Here is an 18,313-nt window from a genome sequence, read left to right as displayed (position 1 = left end):
CCGCGGCCTGAGCTCAGTGGGGCTCGTCCCCGAGCAGGGCAACAATTCCCAGCGTGCCCCAGCCGGCTCATCCCCACCTGCAAAGGGGCAGAAGGCTCACCGCCGGGGCGGCCTCATGCCCACCTGTGCGCGCGCTCGCCTGGCGCTGGAGCTCAGTGCAGAAGGTTGGATCCTGCACCTCTCCTGGTAGGGCTGGGGCAAATCCTGCCTGAAACCTTGGCGAGCCCTCGCTGCCAGCCCGTGTCGACCACACTGGGCTGGATGGACCCAGGGTCTGACTCGGTACTAAGCAGTTTTGTGTTTTCCTAACACGTTGGTGCATGAGAGACCGCCGCCAAGCTCGATTGGAACAGCTGCATGACGCCTTCTAGCATTACGCAGGCAAAGAAAGAAAGAAAGAAAGAAAGAAAGAAAGAGAGAGAGAGAGAGAGAGAGAGAGAGAGAGAGAGAGAGAGAGAGAGAGAGAGAGAGAGAGAGGGGAGGTGGGTGGGCAGGTCCCCGGACGCAAAGAGCCTACAGTCGAAAACCTCCAACACTGGCTTTCTATTTTAGGCAAACGCATCTGATGCACAAAGGATCAAAGGATTTTTAAGTTTGGGGGGGTGTCAAAAAGGATGGGGGGGAGCTTTAGTCTCCCCCAATTTGGTGTGAGCCTTTGGTTTCAGGGCGCTGCTGCTCAGCTGAGCCCTAAATCCTTTTACTCCCCCCCCCCCACCAATCGATCCGGCAGCCCCTTCCCCGGGATCAGAATGGGGCCCATTGTTAATAAGGGAGAAATACACTTTTAACCGGCGATTGAAAGCCTCCTGCTCTTTTGAACTTCCTTTCTTCCGTCGCTTCATGTGTCCCCCCCCCTCCCGCCCCCTCCAGGCCTTCCCCGGCACTCAAGTCCTTCGCCTGGGCCGAGGGAGATTTGCTCCCAACATCTGCTGGGTGAAATCCAGGCTCTAGGGCAGGTTTTTAAGCTGCTCGGTTTTGGAGTCATTAAAAAGATATTAGTTCAACTGGGAAGCGGCAACAACACCTTATTGATCGGGGAGGGAGGGCGGGATGGGGAGAAAGAGGACACCCAGCCCCTCAGAAGGAAGGAAAGGAAAAAGATTTGGGGATTTCTGCCCCCAGATCGAAGGAGTCCCCTCCGCGTGGGCTGGCTTTACACACCCTCTCCAGAATGTGGTCCCCTAAATTGGTTCTTTGTGCAATAACAGGCGTGGGGTTGTTTGGGCTGACACCGGAGGGAGCGCCCTGAAACTTTGAGGCCAAGTTTGGGGGATTCTTTCATACATAGTTTTTGGTCGTGGTCCTTCCTTCTTTTTATTTATAAGTTCCCTTCCTTGGTATCTCTGTAACTGGAATTCTCTTTCCCTCCCTCCCTCTTTCCTCTTCCTTCCGTCCCTTTCTTCTCTGTATACCGCCCTGAGATCCTAGTGATATAGGGCGGGATACAAATGTTTTAAATAAATACATTTTCTTCCTCTCCCTCCCTTTCTTTCTTTTTTCACTTCCTTCCTTCCTCTCCCTTTTTCTGTTTTGCTCTCGCTCGCTCGCCTCTTCTTTCTCTCCCTTCTGTTCCTTCCTTCCTCTCCCTTCTTCTGGACTGTTTCTCTCTTTCTCTCTTCCTTCCTTCATCTCTCTTTCTCTCTTCCTTCCTTCCTCTCTCTCTTCTGTTCCTTCCTTCCTCTCCCTTCTTCTGTTTTGCTCTCTCTCCTTTTCTCTCTCTCTTCTGTTCCTTCCTTCCTCTCCCTTCTTCTAGACTGTTTCTCTCTTTCTCTCTTCCTTCCTCTCTCTCTTCTGTTCTCTCCTTTTCTCTCTTCTGTTCCTTCCTTCCTCTCCCTTCTTCTGGACTCTCTTTCTCTCTTTCTTCCTTCATCTCTCTCTTCTGTTCCTTCCTCTCTATCTCTCCTTTTCTCCCTTCTGTTCCTTCCTTCCTCTCTCTTCTTCTGTTTTGCTCTCTCTCTCTCTCTCTCTCCTTTTCTCTCTTTCTCTCTTCTGTTCCTTCCTTCCTCTCCCTTCTTCTGGACTCTCTTTCTCTCTTTCTTCCTTCATCTCTCTCTTCTGTTCCTTCCTCTCTATCTCTCCTTTTCTCCCTTCTGTTCCTTCCTTCCTCTCTCTTCTTCTGTTTTGCTCTCTCTCTCTCTCTCTCTCCTTTTCTCTCTTTCTCTCTTCTGTTCCTTCCTTCCTCTCCCTTCTTCTGGACTGTTTCTCTCTTTCTCTCTTCCTTCCTTCCTTCCTCTCTCTCTTCTGTTCCTTCCTTCTCTCTCTCTCTCTCTCTCTCTCTCTCTCTCTCTCTCTCTCTCTCTCCTTTTCTCTCTTCTGTTCCTTCCTTTCTCTCCCTTCTTCTGTTTTGCTCTCGCTCTCTCTTTCTCCTTTTCTTTCTCTCTCTCTTCTGTTCCTTCCTTCCTTTCCCTTCTTCTGACTGTTTCTCTCTTCCTTCCTTCATCTCTCTCTTCTGTTCCTTCCTTTCTCTCCCTTCTCGTTTTGCTCTCTCTCTCTTCTTTCCCCTTCCTCTCTTGCCTTCTTTTTCTCTGCCCCTCTCTTTTTCTTCCTCTTTCTTTCCCCTCCCTCTTATTCCCCCCCCGTTTTTGCCTCCCCCCTCGGTACTTTCTCTCCGTCATCGTTTTCCCTTCACTCCCCCGTTTCTGCACCCCAGATACTGGGTCTCTCTCCTTTCAGCACCACCCCAAAATCCACTCGTCCAAATCATACATGGCCCTTTCTTTTTCTTTTGAAAAGTGACCCGTCGGTTCCGCTTGATCCAGATGCCGCCGCTGCCCCCTGCCCCCCTCCCCCGCCCGTTATGAGACGGTCCTCTATTTTGGATGGGGGGGGCGGCTTCATGGTCTCCCCTTCCCCGCAAAGTCCCCCCCTCCCAGAGTGCCGTCGAGGAGAGCTCATTCACGAGGCCGTTCGCTTCTCCCCCCCCCCCCCCAGCGCACAAAGAGCCAAGCTGCTGTTTCGGGGTATTTTCTGGGAAACCCCCCTGAACAAAAGGAGAACGCGCCAGTGTGTGGCACTCGAGGAGGGGAGGGGGCGAGCGGGCTTTTTTTTTTTTTTTTGGTGCCTTGAAAAGCAAAGGGGGCGAGCTGAATGAGAGGCGATCCGGGCGAGGGGAGGGTTGTTTGCGGGGATCACGTTTAATTAGCTCCGGACAAACCTGGAGAGACAAAGGCGCTTCAATCTGGATCCAATCCGAAGCTCATTTGGAACAGCCTGCAAAGAAAAAGAAGGGGTGGGTGGGGGTGGTTAGAGAAAAGGTTAATAGGGGGAGAAGAGAAAGCAAAGCAAAACAGCTTAAAAGGGGGGTTTTCTTTGGAGGGGGGGAGGAGGCGGCAGGTGACTGGCACGTGGAAAAGGACAAGCCGCGCGCTCCCTTCCTAACTCCCAGTCGAGTTCGAAGAAGGGCTGTAAAGAGGACGGAGAGTTTGGAAGCCTAGAAACTAGAACTGCTTAAAGAAAAGGGGGGGATCATCGAAGGGTGCCCCCCCCCCACCAAGCCAGCCTCGGAAAGCGCTGAATGGGAGAGGAGCGCACAGAAAGGAGTCCCGTTTTGGAGTGCTGGTGCGCCTTTTGCGCCCGGGCGCTTGGGAACGTGGCCAACTGTTCGGTGCGCCCAGGCGCGCCGGGCCTAGACAATGGCGTGGAGAAAGGGCCGCGGGGAGAGGAAAGGAGCCGGATAGGGGGTGGGTGAGAGAGCCCCAGCACCCCTTTGGCAACAGGCCTAAAATCTCAGCCCTTGATGCAGGGGCGCCGAGGTGGGTAAGGAACTTGAAGAGCAGAGTGAAACTGCCACCCTGGGTTTGGCACGCCAAAACCGGGCACCCAGCGGTGTAGCGAGGGTCTTAAAGATCTTATACTGGGGTGGGAGGAGGTTTTAGATGGCAGTGGCGAACCTGGGGGGGGAATTTCCTCCCCCTACCCACCCCCCCACAAAAATGACCACCCAGGGAGCAGCAGGGGAAGCAAAGTCCATTTTATTCCTAGTCATTTATTTATTTGTTTGTTTACAATTATTTATTTACTTGTTTAAGAACATCCGAAGAGCCCTGCTGGATCAAACCAAGGGTCCATCTAGCCCAACGCTCTGTTCACACAGTGGCCAACCAGCCATCGGCCAGGGATGAACAAGCAGGACATGGTGCAACAGCACCCTCCCGCCCATGTTCCCCAGCAACTGGTGCACACAGGCGTACTTATTACATTTATATACCACCCCATAGCCAAAGCTCTCTGGGCAGTTCACAAAGATTAAAAGACCAAACATTAAAAATCAATATTAAAATAATTATATACCACTCTATATCTAAACATTAAAATGGTTCGACTTAAAACAATGTACCAATGAAAACAGCGGCCAGTCATGATAGTGCTCTGAAATTCAGTGAGTTTAAAACGCAAAACCTGCACATGATCAGAGGGTTTTTGGAAATTGTATTTTTAATAGCGGGGCTGGCAAAGAGCTTTGCTGTGACTGTAACATGTCAGAGAAATGAAAGCATGGAATGATGGGTGTGTGGGAGTAATGATAGTTACATGCTTCCTTCACATGGCCATCTAAAGGGGCCTCCGGTGACACCATTACGTCCGAGGTCTAAAATTACCTACCTGTACAACCTGACATTTATGTCCCATTCCCCGCACCCTGCCATCCCATGCATTGCAACTGCTTCTACATTCCTGACATGTTAAAATGACAACATTTTCAACAGCCCTGGCAAATATATACAGTTTTATATTTAAATTCACTGTAATCATGGCACCATCATAGAATCATAGAATAGTAGAGTTGGAAGAGGCTCTAAGGCCATTGAGTCCAACCCCCTGCTCAATGCAGGAATCCACCCTAAAGCATCCCTGGCAGGTGGGCTGTTCAGCTGCCTCTTGAAAGCCTCTAGGGTGGGAGAGCCCACAGCCTCCCTAGGTTATGGGTTCCATTGTCGTACTGCTCTAACAGTCAGGACGTTTTTCCTGATGTCCAGCCGGAATCGGGCTTCCTGTCACTTGAGCCCATTCTTCTGTGTCCTGCACTCTGGGAGGATCGAGAAGAAATCCTGGCCCTCCTCTGTGTGACAACCTTTTGGGTGCTTGATAGGCAGAAAGCCAGGGAGAAAGTTGGCCATAGAATCATCGAACAGTAGAGTTGGAAGGGGCCTATAAGACCATAAAGTCCAACCCTCTGCTCAGTGCAGTAATCCACCTTAAAGCATCCCTGACAGATGGCTGTCCAGCTGCCTCTTGAAGGCCTCGAGGGTGGGAGAGCCCACATCCTCCCTAGGTTATTGGTTCCAGTGTCGTACTGCTCTAACAGTCAGGACGTTTTTCCTGATGTCCAGCCGGAATCAGGCTTCACGACTACAGGAGTAAAGAGGACTTTGCTTCTGCTGCCCTCATCAGTTGCTGCTCTCTGGGTGACCATGCAGGAGGGCACTAGGCTGCAGCACCCTGGACTTTGTGTCCCCCCCACCCCGGGTCCCATCCTAGCTGTACCATGTCAGGTACCTGGCATTCTGGGCTCCAGCAATGCTCAGTCTCAGACAAGACCTGCTTGCAACACCTGGACTTAGCCCTCCCTGCCCCACCTCAGATTTTATGTAGGTATTGTGTCCTGTGGGCCTGGATCTTTTAACTGCCTAGCAACGCTCCGAATGATCATAACACACCTGGAAAACCAGGTGAAGCACCCCTCGGTTCTAGCGCTGAAGCCCTGCAAAACATGGGGAACACCTGTTGTACCAGTGTGTTTATCAGGCTCTGCTAGAGGGTTTGCTTACCATCTAAACTGGACTACATTAAATTACCTGAGTAAAATAAAGGAAAAAATGCTTCTTCTGAGGATGTACAGAGTGTCGTTTAGCTCATCAGCAGCCTCGAAAGCACACTTGTTAAACCAGGGCTTTTCTCTTTCAGTTCTGGAGGTCTTCCTCTATGAAACAAGATAGAGGAAATGAAGTCCCAAATGAATCTGGCAGATGGGGGAGCTTTCTTAGGACTGTACCACTTTGGAAGCACGAACTGTACCGCTTTGGAGGCATGAACCTGTCCATTTCAGTTTCTCTCAGTGGGTCATTTTTTCCCAGTCTTAGGTTTGATTTTACATATTTTGTGTATTAAGCCAAATTGCAGAGCAAAATGCATAAGTTAGGAGAAAAGCACATAAAAGTTGGTAAGCATTCCCCCCCCCTCAAAAAAACCCCCCTCAAACTTCAGGATAAACTGAATTTAAGATGGGGAAAAATTCTCAAAGTTCTGGATGAACCAAACGTAAGCCTGGAAAATTGGGAATAACTACATGAACTAAACTTCAGATAGCCTGGCCCCAAGCCATTTAGGGCTTTAAATGTCAATACCAGCACTTTGAATCGGACCTGGACTGGCAGCCAATGAAGCTGGAAAAGGACTGGCGTGACGTGGTCTCGCCGGCCAGTCCCTTTTAGCAAACGGGCTGCCCTGTTTTGTACCAGCTGAAGTTTCCGGACTGTTTTCAAAGGCAGCCCCACGTATAACGCATTGCAGTAATCCAAACGAGAGGTTATCAGAGCATGGATAACTGTAGCTAGGCTATCTCCGTCCAGATAAGGGCGCAGTTGGTATATCAACCTAAGCTGATAAAAGGTGCTCTTTGCCACGGAGTTCACCTGTGCCTCAAGTGACAGTTCTGGATCCAAGAGCACCCCCAAACTACAGACCCGATCCTTTAGGGAGAGTGCAACCCCGTCCAGGACAGGGCAAACATCACCTCGCCGGACAGATGAACCACCCGCTAACAGTACCTTTTTATTTATTTATTACATTTCTATACCGCCCAATAGCCAGAGCTCTCTGGGCGGTTCACAAAAATTAAAAACATTCGAAGTATAAAACAACAGTATAAAACCATAATATAAAATACAATATAAAAGCTCAACCAGATAAAAACAGCAGCAATGCAAAATTACAAATTTAAAACACCAAGTTAAAATTTATTTATAGACTGTTGAAATGCTGGGAGAATAAAAAGGTCTTCACCTGGCGTCTAAAAGCATATAACGTAGGTGCCAGGCGAACCTCCGTCTTGTCTGGATTGAGTCTCAGTTTGTTAGCCCTCATCCAGTCCATTACCGTGCCCAGGCACTGGGTTCAGAACAGTCACTGCCTCACCTGGGTTTGATGAAAAGGAAAGGTAGAGCTGGGTATCATCCGCATATTGATACCAGTTTAAAACTGGAGCAGCCACCGAAAAGGCCCTCTCCCACGTTCCCACCAAGCACACCTGTGAAGATGGTGGGACTGAACAAAGGGCTTCTCCAGAAGATCTCAAAGCACGGGCAGCCTCAAAAGGGAGAATATGGTCTTTCAGATAACCTGGACCCAAGCCATATAGAGTGGCTACTAGGAGGAGGGCTTTCTCTGCAGTGGCACCCCGGTTGTGGAATGAGCTCCCCAGAGAGGTCCGCCTAGCACCTATACTGTACTCCTTTCGTCGCCAGCTGAAGACCTTTTTATTCTCTCAGTATTTTAACACTTAATTTTAACTTAAATTTAAACTTTACTGTTTTAACTCTGCATTTTAATTTTATATCAATTTTGCTGCGTGGTTTTTATCCTGGTTGTGCTTTTTATACTGTATTTTGTAATTGTGCTTTTAACCTGTTGGTTGTTTTATTATGGTTTTAATTTTTGTGAACCGCCCAGAGAGCTTCGGCTATTGGGCGGTCTAAAAATGTAATAAAATAAATAAATAATAGGGCTTAAGGATGCAATCCTATGCATGTTTAGAAAGATTAAGAAGTCCTACAACCCCCAGCCGGCCATGCTGGCTGGGGAATGCTGGGAAATGTAGGACTTTTTGTTCCTGTCTAAACATGCATAGGATTGTACTGTAATTTACAGATCAAAGCATGCAGGCCTTAGAAAGAAATACTATTCTTCTTCCAAAATGGGGGAAAAATATTTTGCCAGTGCAAACAGGGAAAAATCTGGGTGTGTTTTGCTGCCGCTGTCATTTTTAAATTAATCGCCAAGGTCAAGGGTTTGGAAAGACTAGGCAGCAATTGTACAATCAATTGCACGTTGCATTGTGTGTTAATGGTCTCCTCTCTGAAAGATGGCACTCGAGGGGATTTGAGATGTACCTGCATGGTGCCAACCGCCCAGCGGTCTGGTAGCAGAGCGTCGCGATGCTGAAAAGGCTCGCTTTGTTTGCAGAGTCGTGGCTTCTCCGCAGTGTCACCACTCCCGCGTAAACACATCCACGCACCGCCACATGTAAACAGTCCTATGATAATAGTTTAGAAGGTACTGAGGCATTGTGTCTGCCTGTTCGGCTCTGCGGGCGTCCCTGTAGCCAGAGGAAGATAGTTACTCTGCTTTTCTTTTGCACAATGATATTTTCGAGGCGACTTTGAAAATAGCTGCATGCACCCGGGAAAGCAGAGACGAGAAAAGCCGTTCTTGGCAAACGCGCAAAGATGCTTCTTCTTTCGGAGTTGGCCGCCGGTCCATCTGGTCCTGTCTTGCACCAAACAGTTACCGTCCGCATGGCGATTGGCCTACTGGTTGAGGATGTTGTCCGAAAACACACAAGGGCTGCAGTTGATAATAATCAAATATCAGGAATGCCAACCGGCACACAACTGCATAACAATTTTAACAATATAATCAAACAGTGGTGATATACAGCGTCAAAATAATGACTTCTATTTTATATAGTGCTCTCAAATAGAACAATTCAAGTATGCAAAATTATAAAGATGTATTATTAATTATGACAGGATTCCGGTTATCTATCTTTTCCCATTTCGTCAGTTCATTTCAGACTTCCTCAGACGTATATTCTTTCAAGTCACCGCGTGCCGTCAAGAGCCGTGGGGGTGTCAGAGCCGTGGGGGTGTTGACAAGAGAGAGTACTCCCTAAGTTGCTTCCAGCTACCAGATAGGGAAAATCTTTCTTATGCCCTGGCTGAAAATTCATTAGCTTCCAAGCTAACCTGGAACCAAGTTAAGGATATGTGGGATAAGCAAATACTGCAAATTCTGACTGCCAGGGGTTCAGCAGGGATTTCAGTATGGCTGTACGCAGACCTCCCGATTCGACTCGGAGGTTGATTCAGAGCTTCCAAATCAGCCGCAATTCGATTCGGGGTTGCCTCGGATTCGATTCCGAATCTGAAGCAGGCTGGAAGTCTGTAGGATTTCCCTCCCATTTGCTCCCCCCTTTTCAGCCACAATAGTTTAGAACAGATAAGCTATAGCAGGGCAGAGTTGGTATCATGGAGGACAGGCAGCTCGCTGGCATTTGTGAAGGCTTCAGGTGGGAGGGGACGAGGCAGTGCTGGTGGTGCTCAGCCTGAAGCGCCTTGGCCACTTCGGGCCTAGTTCTTGGGTGGTCTAGAAATGAAATACATCAATAAATAAAACAACGGTAACCCTCAAACTTGTACAAATTCATGGAGAATATAATATGACCCCTCAACAAGTGAATTTCATTATGGCGGCTCAGAGGCACTCTTTCACGCACACACACGCGGTCAAATTGTTTTTCATTTGATTTATTAAACAACTGTCCAAGTAAACATTGCGATGAGAGTTACAGCAGGCCGAAGAACAGATTTTTTTTCCAGGTAACACAGCTGGGGATGATGGGAACTGAAGTCCAACACCTATGAAGGTTGGGCCAGGCTGATTAAGTCGAAAGCCACTGCGGAATAAACCTTCCGCTGTTTGGTTTGGCTCCCCCCCCCCGCACGCCGCTGACAGGTGACCTCGGGAGGATGCAAGAAAAATAGCAGACCCAATCCTACAAGCATAGACCCTCCTGTTTTCTCTGTAATCGTCAACCTCTTTTCTCTCTAAAACAAATAAAAGTGCAAGGACCGAGGGGGAAACCTGTTGTTCTGAGTCGGCAGCAGAGAAGTTTAATATTCTCCTGTGAATAGCAGAGACCAGGTTTCCTGAAGCTGAGATGAGCTGGTGACAGGCTCTTCCCGGACAATGGGGAAAGGTCCAGCTAATCGCTTTGGGGGCAAAACACCTGCGTCCTGGGATTAAAAGAACCAGCCAAGAGGGACAATGGGGAGTACACAGGGCCTTCATTTGGGCTAAGAAGCTCTTTGAAAGAGGATTTCTCTAAGAGATAAGAGAAGGGGGTTGGAATGAGCATCTCACGCAAGGCAGGGGAGAGAGAGAAAATAATTAAGGGCTCAACATCAGCGCACTTGGTGATCAACAGCTAACAGCGCTGGGATGTTTCCTTGATTCAGGGTTAATCCATTAACACCTAAGGCTGCAGTCCTATACACGCTTCCCTAGGAGTAAGCCTGATTGAACCCAATGGGGCTTATTTCTGAGTAATGCATAGGATCACACTGCTATCTGATGAAATGCGCAATCCTATGCATGTTTAGATGGGGGGGGGGAACTCCTACAACTCTCAGCAACAGCAAAACACAGCCGGATTTTTCCCGTTTTGCACTGGCAAAATATTTTCCCCCTTTTGGGAAGGGAAATAGTATTTCTTTCTAAGGGTTGCACGCTTTTATCAGTAAATTAGGGTGCAATCTTATGCATGTCTAGGCAGAAAGAAGCCCAGCATTCCCCAGCCAGCATGGGGTCATAGGACTTTTTTCTGTCTAAGCATGGGATTGTGTCCTAAGAAGCTGGCAATGATACATGTGTTTAATACAGGTACTTTTAAATCCTGTAAAGAGGTTGAAGAGGTGTTCCCACTTTGATCTCTCTCTCTCTCTCTCTCTCACACACACACACACGCACACACACCCATAAGATGAGTGTGTCTTCTCAGAAGGGCGGCCATGACAGATTTGGGGAAGATCCTTATAAGTAAAGATATAACATTGGAAACCAAAGTTGGGATTATTCAGACCGTGGTATTTTTGATCTCCATGTACAGATGCGAAAGTTGGACAATGAAAGAAGTGGACAGGAGGAAGGCCAACTCATTTGAAGCGTGATGTTGGAGGGGAGGTCTGTGGGCATGGTGGACCATGAAGAAGACCAACAAGTGGGTTCTAGAACAAATCAAGCCAGAACTCTCACTAGAGAGTTGAAATTGAGGCTATCATACTTTTGGACATATAACGAAAAGAAACGACTCATTAGAAAAGTCAATAATGCCAGGGAAAACAGAAGGTAGAAGGAAACGAGGAAGGTCAAAGAAGAGATGGATTGACCCCGTAAAGGAGGATACGGACATAAAATTGCAAGATCCGAATAGGGTGATTTGCAACAGATGCGAATGGGGGCCATTGATTCGTACAGTCTCTGTAAGCCAAAGCCGACTTGAAGGCACATAACTAACGGCAAATACATTTCAGGTTGGCATAATCACTCATGGGTAGGTACTTGCTTGCCACAGACAAGCTACTGGCTGAAAGCCAATTGCAAAATACACTATTTATTTATTTATTTATTTATTTATAACAACAACAACAACATTGCAGCCTTCGCCAGCCTAATGCTCTCTAGATTTGCTGGAAACAACTGCAGTAATTACTTGCTAGCAGGACGTCAGAACATAAGAGTCCTCCTGGATCTGACCAAGGGTCCATCTAGTCCAGCACTCTGTTCACACAGTGGCCAACTAGCCATCGGCCAGGGATGAACAAGCAGGACATGGTGCAACGGCACCCTCCCGCCCATGTCCCCCAGCAACTGGTGTACACTGCCTCTAATACTGGAGGTTGCATAGAGCTATTAGGACTAGTAGACATGGATAGACAACTCCTCCAGGAATTTATCCAACCTCTTTTTCAAGCCATCCAAACTGCTGGCCCTCACTATGTCTTGTGGATTCCATAATTTAACTCTGGTGTGTGAAGAAGTCCTTCCTTTTATCTGTCCTGAATCTCCCACCAATCATGGGATGACCATGTTGGGTTCTAGTATTTTGAGAGCGGGAGAAAAATGTCTCCCTGTCCACCTTCTCCACACCAGGCATCATTTTGTACACCTCTATCGTGTCTCCCTTTAGCCTTCTCCCCCCGCCCCCCAAGCTGAACAATCCTGGCTACTGTAACCATTGGGACTGCTGGGCTGGGGATTGCAGTCATGAAATAATCATATGCCAGTTTATACACATAAAACACAGGATCTGCAAACTCCAAATTCATTTTAAATCCAGCATTAACCTCTCTTCTAGAAACCTACACAACTGTACATTATAAGGAAAAGGAGAAAGAAAAAACTCACAAATTGGTAAGGGAAGGAAGCATCTGTGAATGCATTTGTACACGTACACACCCACCCACCCACCCAATAAATTATAAATGCAGTGAAGGGAAATAAGATCCCACTAAATCAGTGTATTGTCAAATAAAAAGACTTAAGAGTTAAATAATGCCCGGACCACCAGCCGCTGATCTCCCCAGAGTTTATACTTTGCTAACACAAATTACTGTAAATACAGCGCTACGGCTAAGAGGTGAAACCACTGCTTATGGACAGAGAGACGGGTCCCTTTTGGTTTAAGAAGCAATATAGGAAATCTATTTAAATTTCACATCTAGCTGGGGAATAATTTGCACCAACAGAATGACCGTATAGGATTCACCCTGTGCATGTTTACCTTGTACACCGCTCCGAAATTTTTCAATGGGGAGCGTTATATAAATATTCTAAATAAATAAATAAATAATGCTCTGTTCAATGGGTGATTAAATGTGAAAACGGTTGCTGCCTAAGGCATCAAAGGCCCCAATCCTGTGCTCCACAGGACACTGTGGGATTGAGGGGGAGAGTCCAACTAATACCTTACTTAGAGTAGACCCATTGAAATGGCTGGGACTTAAGCTTGCCATGATTAACTTAATCCCATTCATTTCAATGATTAGAGTAGACCCATTGAAATGACTGGGATTTAAGCTTGCCATGATTAACTTAATCCCATTCATTTCAATGAGCCTACTTGAAGTAGGATGTTATTTGGATTCTGGATGAATACTGTCAACTTTTTTAAAAAAAAAATCTTCCTTTATTTAAAACATTTTTCTACCACCTCTCCTCACATGAGATTTCATGGCGGTGTTCCATTTAAAAGACGAAATGATTTAAAACAAAAACGAATACAACACAAAAAAACTAATACTCATTAGCCACAATAAAAGATTGCAATAAAAATTTCAATTAGAGAGGCCAACTTTGAGATTGTACTGGGGGTATTGAACCTCTTTCAGACTGAGGTCTGAATTTCACTTATTTATTTATTTTTATTACATTTATATACCGCCCCATAGCTGAAGCTCTCTGGGCGGTTTAGGAGACGTTCTCGGGACCCGCCTTCCAGCAGTGGGTGGAGCCAGAGGCCAAGAGACTGGACCCAAAACCTAAAGGGGCAGGGCTAAAATCCCCAAAATTCCAGCATCTTTTAATTTAATACTACCAGTAAGTCTTAGGAGAAGCATTTCAAGCATTTAAAATGAGGAAAACCCAGAAAAAAACAACAAGGACTGGGGCTACAGGGAAAGGGGGGCGGCTATTTTGGGATTAGGACTTGAGGCAGACTGGATTTGGCCCTCTGAGGTTCTACATCCCTGGGTTATACAAATTAAAAGGATGGGGTAAAAAGATACGTAAGAAGAGGCATGCCGGATCAGATCAAGGAATGTAAGAAGAGGCACTCTGGATCGGATCAAGGAATGTAAGAAGAGGCACTCTGGATCGGATCAAGGAATGTAAGAAGAGGCACTCTGGATCGGATCAAGGAATGTAAGAAGAGGCACGCCGGATCGGATCAAGGAATGTAAGAAGAGGCATGCCGGATCAGATCAAGGAATGTAAGAAGAGGCACTCTGGATCGGATCAAGGAATGTAAGAAGAGGCACTCTGGATCGGATCAAGGAATGTAAGAAGAGGCACTCTGGATCGGATCAAGGAATGTAAGAAGAGGCACTCTGGATCGGATCAAGGAATGTAAGAAGAGGCACGCCGGATCGGATCAAGCAATGTAAGAAGAGGCAGGCCGGATCGGATCAAGCAATGTAAGAAGAGGCATTCCGGATTGGATCAAGCAATGTAAGAAGTGGCAGGCCGGATCGGATCAAGCAATGTAAGAAGAGGCACGCCGGATCGGATCAAGGAATGTAAGAAGAGGCACGCCGGATCGGATCAAGGAATGTAAGAAGAGGCACGCCGGATCGGATCAAGGAATGTAAGAAGAGGCACGCCGGATCGGATCAAGGAATGTAAGAAGAGGCACGCCGGATCGGATCAAGGAATGTAAGAAGAGGCGTGTCGGATCGGATCAAGGAATGTAAGAAGAGGCGTGTCGGATCAGATCAAGCAATGTAAGAAGAGGCGTGCCGGATCGGATCAAGCAATGTAAGAAGAGGCGTGCCGGATCGGATCAAGGGTCCATCTAGTCCTGCATTCTGTTCACAGAGTGGCCAAGCAGCTGCCTACCTGTAGGCACAAGCAGGACATGATTGCAACAGCACCCAGGCCCTGAAAAGATTGTAAATTAGGTGCCAGGTGTACTTCTTTAGGGAGGGCATTCCAAAGCTGGACAAACAGCTTCCTCTTTCTTCACAAGATCCATGAGTCACGAGCACGCGCTAAAGACGCTCATCAAGACAGAGGATTTGTGTACCGCCCAGAGATTTCCAGCTATTGGGTGGTATAGAAATGAAATGAAATAAATAAATAAATAAATAAATAAATAAGACCAGTTTTCCCCACCATGATTTGCGTTAAACACCCCCCCCAAAGAAAACGCCAGAGGCCCAGGGATGCATTGGTAATGTAGATGGGGGTGAAGAGAAGGCACGTAAGAGCCATGTAACTGAATGATGGATTGAACAGGTCTCGTGCTTGCAATTTAATTTCCCACAATCCCCCTGATGTGTCACTGTAAGGCAGAGGTTCCCAATTAGCTAAGAACTGTGGACCCCTTGTTTTTCAAATGCCTAGCCACGGACCCCCTACTTTTGAAAATTTTGTTATCTCTATGGTAGTTACCTGTGCGAAGCAATTTTTTGGAGAAAATTAGGGGTAGCCCCGAATAAGCAAAGGATTTTAGGTACACTAAAAAACAGACCATAAAATTTGTGATATTTGTGATATTACCACGCAAAAATGACAACGATTTAGTTAGGAATATAAAGACGACTTTAATTTTACTAATGTCTAGTTTACAATTGAACAAATTATGACGTGTCTAGCAGCTACTAAATCTAAATGTGATGGGAGAAATCGTGCCTCTTTTTGACCCGAACAATCCCTTCCACATCCGGTTCAATATTTCCTACTTTTAATCTCAAATCTGGATCAACATCGAGTGTATTTTCTTTTATTAAAATGCGGACCTTGCAGAGCTAATATGTTAATGGTGCCGTGGACCCCCTGGACCCCCAATTGGGAACGACTGCTGTAAGGCATTATCGGAAATTAAAATGGCAGCCTCCCTACACCCGAGACCTGTCAATTTCAACTCAGAATATGCTCCCCCCCCAAAAAAACCGACAGACTATGAGTTTTAGACAGTAGCATTAAAGTGCTTAGATTTTCCCAGGCTTTTGCCTCCCAAATGGTTGTGCATTGTTAGCTTCCACTAAGTCCTAGAAGAAAAGAAATTTAAATTGATCAATAATAATAATAAAAAAATGAATAACGCTGTAATTAGATGAAAGAATTTACGTCTATAGCTATTTCTCGATAACAAAGCCGAATTCTACATTACAATGCCAGCCGTTTGGAAAGCGCATGCGTGTGGCATGAAATCTATTAAAGAAAAAGGAACAATAGGCCTGAACTTAGCAATAGAAAAAAATGCAAAGAATATGGAAGTCAAAACAATAGAAGTCGTTTCTAAAAGTGCTTTCTACTGCCTATTGCAGGAATTACCAAATGTACCCAAAATCACTAGCGGGGGAGAAATCTACAAAGGGGAACAGACCATAATGTATCGCAGCGTAATGGAAAAAGAACGGTGGGAGAAAGTCACAATATCATAGATCTGCCATCTTTCCAGGATTCTTTGCTTTTGAATTCTTCAGGAGAAAGGGTGCAATGCTTCTGAAAATACTTCCCTCAGGTGGGGGCCCTCGGGCAGCTAGAAGACTTACAATGAAGGGGGCATCATATGTGTGAGTTCTGGTGAGAAAATGGGTCATCAGGTTCATAGAATCATAGAATAGTAGAGTTGGAAGGGGCCTACAAGGCCATCTAGTCCAACCCCCTGCTCAATGCAGGAATCCACCCTAAAGCATCCCTGACAGGTGGTTGTCCAGCTGCCTCCTGAAGGCCTCGAGGGTGGGGCAGGTTGTTCTGTAGCATGGCCACTTAAGAATCACTCAGAACAAAGAAGACCCAGATTTGCATTAAAATCTGCACGAGCTAATTTATATGCAAATTTCAAAATTATTACTAGATACAGTACATCACACCCTAGTGTGGAGGACTTTGACTAGGGGCATGTCTGCATGGGATACTTACTCCGTCATGGGTGCGAATTTGCGCACCTTTGGTTACCTGACGCAGGTGCCTGTTTGCTGCCACCTCGTGTTTTCCCTCCCGAAGGTGTGCGTCTTCGGAGTGCCGTTTCACTGCGTATTTTAACCTCGCTCTGCTGCTATTTCTTTTGTTGGATGTTTTTCTTTAAAAGAGTTGGATTGGACAGCTCATGAAACAGAAAACTGTCCACTGAAAAACAGGCCACAAGGACACGCTAGGGTGCACTCAGTTATCATGGAGGGTGAGACTACTAGTCATGGTGGCTAGAGTATATATTACTTCCAGTATCAGAGACGTTAAAGGGAGGCATTAGCTAAGTTAAGGCTGAGAATTACATAGAAGGGTCCGTGCTGCTCACTTCTTTGGTTCCACTCCTGTGTAACAGGTTTAGCAGGTTGTTAAATGTTCAAAAACCTGCCAAGCCCATCTCATCAAAGCCTAAAAGATGGTCCAACACCAGCTCTCTTAAGAACTAGCATTTGACTACCATCTTTTGTTCTCGATTTAGTGAACGCTGGGCATTTGGGGACTCTCTTAGTTCATTGGGAGAAAGTCTGCAAGGATATGAAGTGGCGTTTGCCAAGTAGACCATTTAAGGTGGATTCCTGCATTGAGCAGGGGGTGGGACTCGATGGCCTTATGGGTCCCTTCCAACTCTACGATTCTATGAAATGGGACTTTCCTGAAACTTTTAAGGAGGGTTCCTTCTTGATTGAGGAATAACTCTCCTCTCTGCAGACGTTATCTATTAACTTGGTCAGTTGGGTAAAACTCTTTTCCTTCTTCTTTCTACACAACCCCGAACGAGTATCCTTCAGCAGGCGTTGGCAACGTTTGTACTTCTCCAGACCCCGGTGTTCACCTGTCCTTGCTGCTATCACCCTCTTCTTTCTCCCTGGCCATGTTTTGACTCCAATCTTAACACTCCGCCACCTGAGTTTGAGGTCCCTCCATAATGGAGAGGTGGAAGGCCTGGCTGTTCTCTGGAAGGTCACGATGCGAAATTAGGCAAGGAATGGGTTAGGACAAGAAGCATCCCAGGTAGGAGCAGGTGGGATTTTGAATGATGGTTGCGTTTGGCTTGTTCCGTCCTTCTTTTTCTGTCTGGGATCTTTTAATTTGTTTCTGCCTTTGGAGATTGTAAGCCGAAAGCAGCATGCCCCCAACTTTGGGATCGCTGATGAACACACTGTTTTTATGAATTAAAAACAGAGAAGATACCTTTTAGCAGTCTTCGCCAAACTGGGGAACTTCAGCTGTGTTGGACCACAACTCTGAATCTCCCCATCAGTATTGGGCTGAGGTGTCATCTGTCCACAGATGATACTCAGCCCTAATCCAGACAAGACAGAGGTATTGTTCTGGGTGGAGGTTAACTATTTTTTAATGGGGGTTGCAACTCCCCCTGAAAAACCAAGCGTGTCATTTGGGAGTCATCCTGGACTCTGTGCTAACTGGGGAAGCTCAGACAGCCGTGGTACCAGGAGTGCTTTTTGCCGGCTTAGGCTGCTACATCAGCTGCGTTTTTTTCTGGAGAGGATGGACCTTGCTTCTATTTATCCACGCACCAGTGAAGTTCTGGCTGGACTACTGTAATGCATTTTACATGGAGCTTCCTTTGAAGACAGTTCAGAAACTTCAGCTGGTGCGGAAGGTGGTCAGCTGGGTGTTGGCGGATGCAAGATTTTTGGATCCTATGGCACCTAAGCTGCACTTGGTTACCAGCGAATTTCCACATCTTATTTAAAGTGCTGGTTTTAACCTTTAAAGCCTTAAACCACTGGCTGCAGGTTACTTGGAGGACCACCATCACCTTTATCAGCTTGCCCGCACCTGAAGATCAGCAATGGAAACTCTTTTCACTTGTCCACTT

This window comes from Elgaria multicarinata, chromosome 19 (assembly GCF_023053635.1).
Source record: "Elgaria multicarinata webbii isolate HBS135686 ecotype San Diego chromosome 19, rElgMul1.1.pri, whole genome shotgun sequence".
Lineage (NCBI taxonomy): Eukaryota > Metazoa > Chordata > Lepidosauria > Squamata > Anguidae > Elgaria > Elgaria multicarinata.
This window is presented reverse-complemented; position numbering follows the sequence as displayed.